Below are 9,505 nucleotides of genomic sequence, written 5' to 3'. Positions count from 1 at the left end.
TAAGGGAGAAAAAAGCTAGAGTATATAGTAAATACCATGCTTTAAATGGTATATTATGTTAGAGTTCATTTGTCACTAGGAGCTTAGTCCCTGCATGTGTCCTTCAACTTCTATCTTCTACAGATAAAAGTTGAATCATCAATCTTATAAAATTGTTTTTTTCTTTTTCAATAAAAATATTTATTTATTTATTTTTAGAGAGAGAGGAAGGGAGGGAAAAAGAGATACATCAATCCGTTGCCTCTTGCATGCCCCTAGTTGTGTCCTGGCCCACAATTCAGGCATGTGCCCTGACTGGGAATTGAACCCATGATCTTTGGTTCACAGGCTGATGCTCAATCCACTGAGCCACACTAGTCAGGGCAAAAACTGTTTTTTTTATTTGTGCAGCCTTTAACTACAATCAGCTAGGGAGGAGGAGAGAATACAGATATTGGAATAGAGTCTCATCTTCTACTGAAAAGATAAAGCACAAAAACAACCTCCTGTTTCAATATGCAATAACAGCTCATTTAAACACCAAGAAGTACATTTCTAAAGTGATAGACTGTAAATAATTTAAAATGTAAGGAATTGACCTTTCTGTTAGCCAACGTCACACGAAACAAGTTCGAGAATATTCAACTTTGAAACTATTAAAAAATATTCATTATATGTGGATCATTTACAAGGTGCTATGAACAAGACAGCACAATCTTTGTGCTCACTGGCTTTACTATTTGATTGGGAGAGTACTGTTTTTGAGGACTGTTAATGTAAAGGAAAGGAAAGGAAAATTAAGATTGGACCTGGGTTATGTAAGAAGCAAAGGTAGGGCTGGAGAAGAGCTTTTCTCCATGCTGATGAAAGATGTACTCAGAAGATAAGCCATTAATATTGATATCTATAGCCAGGAAGAGTTTGCATTTCTGGAAGGAGTTAATTTTTGAATCTGGTTCCATTTACAGAAATCGAAAGGCCTTTGTAGAATCTGTTCTCCACTTGCCCCAGTCCTATACATTTCCCTCCCTCTTCGTTTATTTTTTTAGAAGTCAGATACATAAATTCTAACTAGATACCTTTCCAAAACTTTAGGAAATGTCCACCTTAAAATTATGGGGCATGCTGCCTTTTTCTATGTTGTCCTAAGTTAGGGGAGGGAGTTCTCCAATATCAGCAAAAACTACAACCACATAACTTGTAGAATATTTGCTTTCTTCAAGTGCATTCATTCTGACCACAACCTTGTGTAAGGTAAAAGAAAAACTGCCACTTAAAAAGGCAAGGAAGACTTTATTCAAGACTTGCAACAGGGAAGGAAGATTGAACTCACTGCAATATTTAAGCATTGAGATGAGCTAGTGAAAAAGTACTAGAGGATAGGGAATATGAGGCTGGTCTGTGTGATTAAGCCAACTGTGTTTACTGATTGTCACTTACCAAAGTTAGGTCCCACCCTCTCACAGTCTGGAAGACATGGGTGCTATCCTTCCTAATAATTGTAATTTGGATGGCTCCCAGGTCCATGAAAAAGACATTCCTAGTCTGTAGAAGATTTCCATCTCAAAGTGGCAAAAGAAACAATTTAAAATTTCAAGTTTTCCAAAATAAATGCTCTAAGAAAAGGGATATCAAGGACTTCTAGTCAGGAAGAAACCTGTCTAAAGTTTAGTCAAGCTGAGCAGACCAACCACTAAGGCTGTCTTATTGCATTTCTCGTTATCATCACCTGAGATACTGAAAGTCAGCATTGCTCAGGGGAAGAACTAAAAAGATACCTTTCCTTCCGTCACTACCTCAAATTATTTTTAACTTTATGCATTTTTTATAAATACTCGTATCTCATCTCTTTTTGCAAAGTTCCCAGTTTACTTTTTTCTCTTCCTTTAAAATAGAAAATTAAATGAGTTTAGCTCAGAAGAGATATTGTTGCATATTTCAATGTGCCAAAATAGATGAAAATGTAAGTGGGAAAATCCAACCAGTCTCCATTGAAAGCAACTTGTGAAGCCAAACTTCTCCTTACCTCCTTTCCATCCTCTCTATGTCTGTCCAATAGAAGAAATTTTCTCTTTTAGACCCAAATAAATAATATCAGAAATGAAAGAGGAGAAATAACAACTGATACCACAGAAATAAAAAGGATTGTAAGAAACTACAATGAACAATTATATGGAAGAAATTTGAAAACCTCGATGAAATGGACACATTTCTAGAAAAGTATAATCTTCCAACACTGAAGGAGGAAGAAAGAGAAAGCTTGAACAGACCAATAACAGCTGGGGAAATTGAAGCAGTAATCAAGAAATTCCCGACACACAAATGCCCTGGGCCAGATGGTTTCACAGGAGAATTTTAAAAAACATTTAAAGAAGAGCTAACCCCTGTCCTTCTCAGACTATTCCAAAAAATCCAAGAGGAGGGAAGACTCCCAGACTCTTTTTATGAGGCCAGAATAACCCTAATCCCAAAACCACATAAAGACCCTACAAACAAAGAAAACTACGGGCCAATTTCACTGATGAACATAGATGCTAAAATCCTCAACAAAATATTGGCAAACTGCATCCAGCAATACATTAAAAAGATTATCCACCATGATCAAGTGGGATTCATCCCAGGCATGCAGGGATGGTTCAATGTACGCAAGTCAATAAACATAATACATCACATAAATAAAAGAAAAGACAAAAACCACATGATCATCTCGATAGACGCAGAGAAAGCATTTGAGAAGGTACAGCACCCATTTATGATCAAAACACTCAGCAAAATGGGAATAAACGGGGCATTCCTCAATGTAATAAAGGCCATATATGTGAAAAACCTACAGCCAACATCATACTCAATGGGCAAGAACTAAAAGCTTTCCCATTAAGATTGGGAACACAACAAGGATGTCTGTTTTCACCACTTCTTTTCAACATCGTATTGGAAGTCCTAGCCACAGCGGTCAGATGAGAAAAAAGAAATAAAAGACATCCAAATAGGAAAGGAGGAAGTAAAACTATCATTGTTTGCAGATGACATGATAGTGTACATAGAAAACCCTGTAGACTCCGCCAAAAAACTCAATGTAATAAGTGAATTTGGCAAAAAAGCAGGATACAAAGTCAATTTTCAGAAATCAAAGGCATTTTTGTACACCAGCAATGAAATAGAAGAAGAAATCAGAAAAAATAATACCGTTTGATATAGCAACAAGAAAAATAAAATACCTAGGAATAAATTTAACCAAGGAAGTAAAAGACTTGTACACAGAAAACTATACAACACTGAAGAAAGAAATTAAGTAAGACACAAACAAATGGAAGCATATACCCTGCTCATGGATTGGAAGAATTAATATCATCAAAATGTCCATACTACCCAAAGCAATTTATAGATTCAGCACAATCCTTATTATGATACCAATGATGTACTTCACAGAAATAGAACAGACATTTCAAAAATTTATATGGAACCATAAACAACCCCGAATAGCTGCAGCAATTTTGAGAAAGAAACACAAAGCAGGAGGGATCACAATACTGGACATCAAGCTGTACTACAAAGCCACTATACTCAAAACAATCTGGTACTGGCACAAGAACAGACCCATAGACCAGTGGAACAGAATAGGAAGCCCAGAAATAAGCCCAGGTCTATATGGGCAACTAATATTTGACAAAGGGGGCAGAAGCATAAAATGGAGCAATAATAGCCTCTTCAAAAATGGTGTTGGGAGAGCTGGATGGCTACATGCAAAAAAAAAATTGAAATTGGATCATCAGCTGACACCGTACACAAAAATAAACTCAAGATGGATAAAAGACTTAACTATAAGTCACAACACCATAAAAGTCCTAGAGGAGAACATTGGCAGGAAACGCTCAGATATCCCACGCAGCAATTTTTTCACCGATATGTCTCCTAAAGCAAGGGACATAAAGGAAAGAATAAACAAGTGGGACCTCATCAAAATAAGAAGCTTCTGCAAGGCTAAAGAAAACATCAGCAAAATGAAGAGAGCCAACCATTTGGGAAAATATATTTGCTAACAATACATCAGATAGAGGTTTGATCTCCAAAGTATATAAAGAACTCACTCGACTCCACTCCAAGAAGACAAACGATCCAATCAAAAAATGGGCAAAGGACCTGGGCAGACACTTTTCCAAGGAGGAGATACATAGGGCCCAGAGACATTTGAAAGGATGCTCAGCATCACTAGCCATCAGAGAAATGCAGATCAAAACCACCATGAGGTACCACCTCACACCGGTCAGAATGGCCATCATATACAGATCAGCAAACAACAGGTGCTGGTGAGGCTGTGGAGAAAAGGGAACATTAGTACACTGTTGGTGGGAATGCAGACTGGTGCAGCCATTGTGGAAAGCAGTGTGGAATTTCCTCAGAAAGCTAAAAATGGAACTGCCTTTTGATCCAGCGATTCCTCTGCTGGGACTATACCCTAAGAATTCCAAAACTCCAGTTCAAAAGAACCTATGCACCCCAATGTTCTTAGCAGCACAATTTACAATAGTCAAGTGTTGGAAGCAACCTAAATGCCCATCAGTAGATGATTGGATCAAAAAACTGTGGTACATTTACACAATGGAATACTGCGCAGCAGAAAGAAAAAAGAACTACTAAAACTTGTGACAGCCTGGATGGAACTGGAGAGGATTATGCTAAGCGAAATAAGCCAGGGGGCAAAAGACAAATAACATGTGATCTCACCTATATGTGAAACCTAACCAACAATACAAAGATGCAAGGAAAAAGCCCAGCAACACTGGAAGGAAAAGAAACGAACAGAGACAAGAGGGATGGAGGGAGGAGGGGAAGGGAAAAGGAAGGGCAGGGGAGGGTCAGGGAATGTGTAGCAAAGTCTCATGGAGAAAACCAAAAGGGAAGGATTGAGGGAGGGTGGGGGGAGGGGGCAGGGGAAAGTGGTGGGGGAAGGCAGAGACAAATGTATTTGAAAAAAATAATAATAAAAATAAAATAAAAAAACAATAAACTAATTGCAAATAAAAAGAAGAAGAAATTTTCTCTTTTACCTCAATTCACAGTATTTAGAACAAAAAGATGATTTTACATTTAACAATGTTAACCCGTAGCTTACATTGGAATACAAACCACAAAGCTACAGCAACTTCATAGGCATCCATGTCCTTCAGGTAATGTTGTGCAAGACTGAATAGTAAGCAGCTCCCATACATTTCCTTGTTTATCCATTCCCTTCCAAGCTTAATTTTCTTCTTGGCTAAAGACAAATAAGGCTTATGGATCAGCACCCCTTTTTCTATTACCACTCACCCAAACTTGATTCAAACTTATCTTCTCTCACCTGTGCCTATATATTACTTTGCTTGCTCCTGAAAAAGAGCAGACATTTGCAACCCAAAATATGCCATTTAGGTGTAAGGACTATTTTAGGTTGATTATTTTAAGACACAGCAGACACAGGGAAAACTCATAAAACCAAGGCACTCTTTTATAAGAAACAATTATATTTAGAGGGGAAATCTCAATTTGTAAGTGTCTCCCTCTCTACATCAGGAAAAAAAATATGGCTAAACCTCTAGAAACTCATCAATGAATGAAGCATTGACCTAAATCTGCACAACAACCTTATCCTTGTTTACTGTGATTTTCCTGATAGTCTCTGCCTCCCCTATCCCTTTTTGTCTTTAGATGCAGATAGTATTTAAGGTGATGGCCTGGACCACTTTAAAGAGTTACTCAGTTTTCCTGGGTCTCTCCTGTGTATATGGGAGGCATATTTGTTAGTAAAGTTCTGTTTGCTTTTCTTCTGTCAATCTTTTTATAACAGAGGGTCTCAGCCAGGAACCTAAAGGATGGAGGAAAAAATTCATTTATTCTCCCCTGCACTCCCTTCTTTTATCTCTCACTAGGCCTTATTGTATTATGTTCTGGAAAAAATACAGAACTCTGTATTTGACTGGTGGATGACTGACAGTTGTATGAATATGTGTAACTATTATAAACCTCTCTATAAACCTGAGGAGTCAGAAAGTATGATGAAAGGATACTTATGCCAGTTCTAAGGAGATTTTCTACTATCCCTCTCTCAGAAAAAAAGAAAAACCACAAATGTAACCTCTGGCAGCATAACATGCTACATACCAATACTTTTTCTTACAACATCAACCTTCTGGCAATGAGATTCTCATTTGCATTTCTAAAGCAGCTCCTATTGGCATTGACTACATTTCTAAAAATACTTGAGCTCTGTCTCCATTTATGTTTGAACCCAGATAACTGCTTATCCTGTCTAGGGGTGCTCTCAGGAAGATAATAAAGAGCATATACCTTTACTAGAAAGTGGACAAAATATGTATTTCTGTAAAAATGTAGAGAAGTGCAACCTTAGCTGCCTAGAAATCAGTAATTGGAGAAAGGTTTAATATATGTAGAAAGGGTATTTGGGGTGGGGGATGGTTAAGTTGCACAAAGGATTCTTAAGAACTGAACTAATCAGAAACAAAAACATTTTCTTTTGGTATTATAATAAGATGGATTTCTCAAACCTGCCAATTGTTCAGAACTAGAGAACTGTTAGAGGAAATATAAAAATAGGGCTGAAGCTAGGAATTTGTAAATGAGAACATATGAAAATGAAGATCTAACATTTGGCATATCCTAGTCATTTCTCCAGAGTATTTTCATCTAATTCACAGACAGAGGTGCTGAATCCTTTAGGACTTTCTAGCAGAGTTGCTTAAAGATGCAATTAAAGTGTACAGCATTGACTTGCTGATGTAGGTCCAAATTTTCCTTCTGAAGAAATGTAAAATCAATGATGCCATTAATTCTTAAATGGTTTATGATTTCTATCTGTTAAATAAACTTTTCATTGAAGGATAACATACATATAAAAAAGCCACAAATAGTTAGGTGTATAATAATGAGTTTTCACAGAATTTACATTCATATAACCACCATCCTCTTCAAGAAATAAAACTCTCTACATGCTGTGGAATAGTATCTGATACCCCTGACCATCCATTACACAGACCACCTTTATATCTATCCTGATGTCTAAGACTGAAAATGGTTTTCATGTTTTTGACTTTCTGTAAAAGGAGCCAGACACTATGTGTTCTTCTCCATCTATTTTTCCCCCAATATAATATTTGTGAGTTTCATTCATGTTGTTGCATAAAAGAGTAATTCATTCACATTGTTTATATTCTATTACAAAATAACAGAATATATTCACCTATTATATGGACATTTGAGTTTTTCTCAATTTGGGACTGTGAAAATGCTGCTACTATAAATATACTTGTATATGTCTTTTAGTAAACATATGTTTGAATTTTTGTTAGATGTATACCTAAAAAGAGATTACCTGGATTATAGGGTGAAGTAGAAGCTCTTAGTATTCTATCCATAACCATTTGGTTCTCACTATTCTATCCTTTGCATGAGAGCTTTCTCTGGCCATTAGAGCTGGCTCAACACCCCACTCCTAAATGTGCATGCACACATGCAGCAGGCTGGAGGTGGGGACTAACACCTTTAGTAGTAACCCTTAAATAATAACTGACTCTCATCCAGATTCATCTTCTACACTGTCTCCCAGAGTTCCCTAGTAGGAGTAAGTTCCAGGTGCCCACACTGATATTTACTTGATAATACATACAACCTTCTTGGCTTCTTTCCCTACACTGTGTCATTTCTTCAAGTTTCTATAGGTATTTCCTACCAAATAATCTTTTTTCAGTAGAACTGTTGTCTTAAAGTCAGCTGTTAGGGGAGTCTAATCTAGACAAAGGCTATGGATAAATCCAATTTGTGCAAATATCCCCAGGCAGCTTTTCAAAGAGACAATGACAATGAATACCCTCATTAACATAGCAGGGGCTGTGAGTTCCAGGTAGGTGTTCCCATCCTCACAAAATCTTGGCTTGGAACATTAACAGTCTTCTTAAATTTTAGCTATTTTGGTTGGTATGTGGTATACAATTCAATATGAGTGTACTTGCATTTTCTTGTTGATGATTGCCACTTCAATATACTTGTGCATGTGTGGCTGAGGGTGGATTTGGACATTCTGTTTTGTGAAATGCTTGTTCAAGTATGTTTCCTTTTTCTATTGGACTTTTTATTGACCAGTAAGATTTCTTTGTATGCTTTGTTTATAAACTCTTTTGGGATATTTGTGTTACAAATATTTCTACTTAATAGCTTGTTTTTCATTTTCTTAATGGTATTTTTGAATGAGTACAACATTTTTAATATATCTAATTTATCATTAATGTTTCTATAATTACTGCATTTTGTTACATATATAAAAATACTTCCCTAACTCATTTTGAAAATAGTCACTTGTATTATACCATCTAAAAGATTTATTGCTTTATAATCCATTTGGAATTTATTTTTGTGCATTGTGCAAGGCAAGATCAAGAAATATTTCTTATGCTAGTCCTGTTGATCCATCTCCATTATTTAAAAGACCATTGTTTTCCAATGATTATTATCATCCCCTTTGTCATAAATCAAAAGTGTGTGGATGCGATCTGTTTCTATATTCTTTAGTGATACCACTGGTCTATTTGTTTATCCTAATGCTAATGTCAAGTTTTGAACTATAGCTTTTCAATAACTCTTGAAATCTAAGTGTAGTTCTCTTAATTTTTATATATAATAATTATTTCATGTTACCTTATTTTCTGGAGAACAATATTACTGGATAAAGAACTATAGATACATTTTTATTTTCTTTAAGTACTTTAGAACTGTTATTTCCTAATTATTATAAGATTTTTCATTATTTTTATTGAAAACTAAATCAACCGTCACTTCTTCAACTGTGTCTTTTTTTCTCTGGTTACTTCAATTTTGTTCCTATTTGTCTTTGGGTTTTATCATGTTCAATTTGTTCCATCACATTTTTCTGTATTTTCTGCCCTCTCTCTCTCTCTCTTTCTCTCTGCTTCAAATTGGGTATTTTCTACCAATCTTTCATCTAGTTCACTGATATTCCCTGTAGCTATATCTAAACTAATATTGAATATATTTATAAGTTCTTAATCTCAATTACTATAAATTTCAGTCCTAAAATTATTATCTGATTCTTTTTCTTATAGACCTTTTACTCTGCTGAAATTTCTCACTCTACCATATATTTTCTTGAAGATAAAAAGTATAGATATTTTAAGTCCATGTCTCAGAATTTCAGTATCTGGTCTATTTCCAGTTGACCTTTACTCCTAGGGAGTACCACTACCAAAGGCTAGAGTTCTGTCCAGAATCCCTTCTCTTTCATGGGCCTTGATCTCAGTCTCTCTTTCTCGCTCTCTCTCTCTCCCCCCTCCACCACCTCCCACACATGTGTGTGTGTGTACACACACACACACACACACACACGTATGTATGCATGTATTATAAAAAAGTAAAATATTTTCAAAACAGAAATTTTTAAGACAATTAAGTATCTAATATTCATTTAAAAAATGTATGTTACTGGTGCTTCAATAGCAATGGAATCATACTTTGACAATAA

Source organism: Pteronotus mesoamericanus, unplaced genomic scaffold (genome assembly GCF_021234165.1).
Source record: "Pteronotus mesoamericanus isolate MK-2021 breed Mesoamerican mustached bat unplaced genomic scaffold, CSHL_Meso_final contig_657, whole genome shotgun sequence".
In the NCBI taxonomy this organism is placed as follows: domain Eukaryota; kingdom Metazoa; phylum Chordata; class Mammalia; order Chiroptera; family Mormoopidae; genus Pteronotus; species Pteronotus mesoamericanus.
This window is presented reverse-complemented; position numbering follows the sequence as displayed.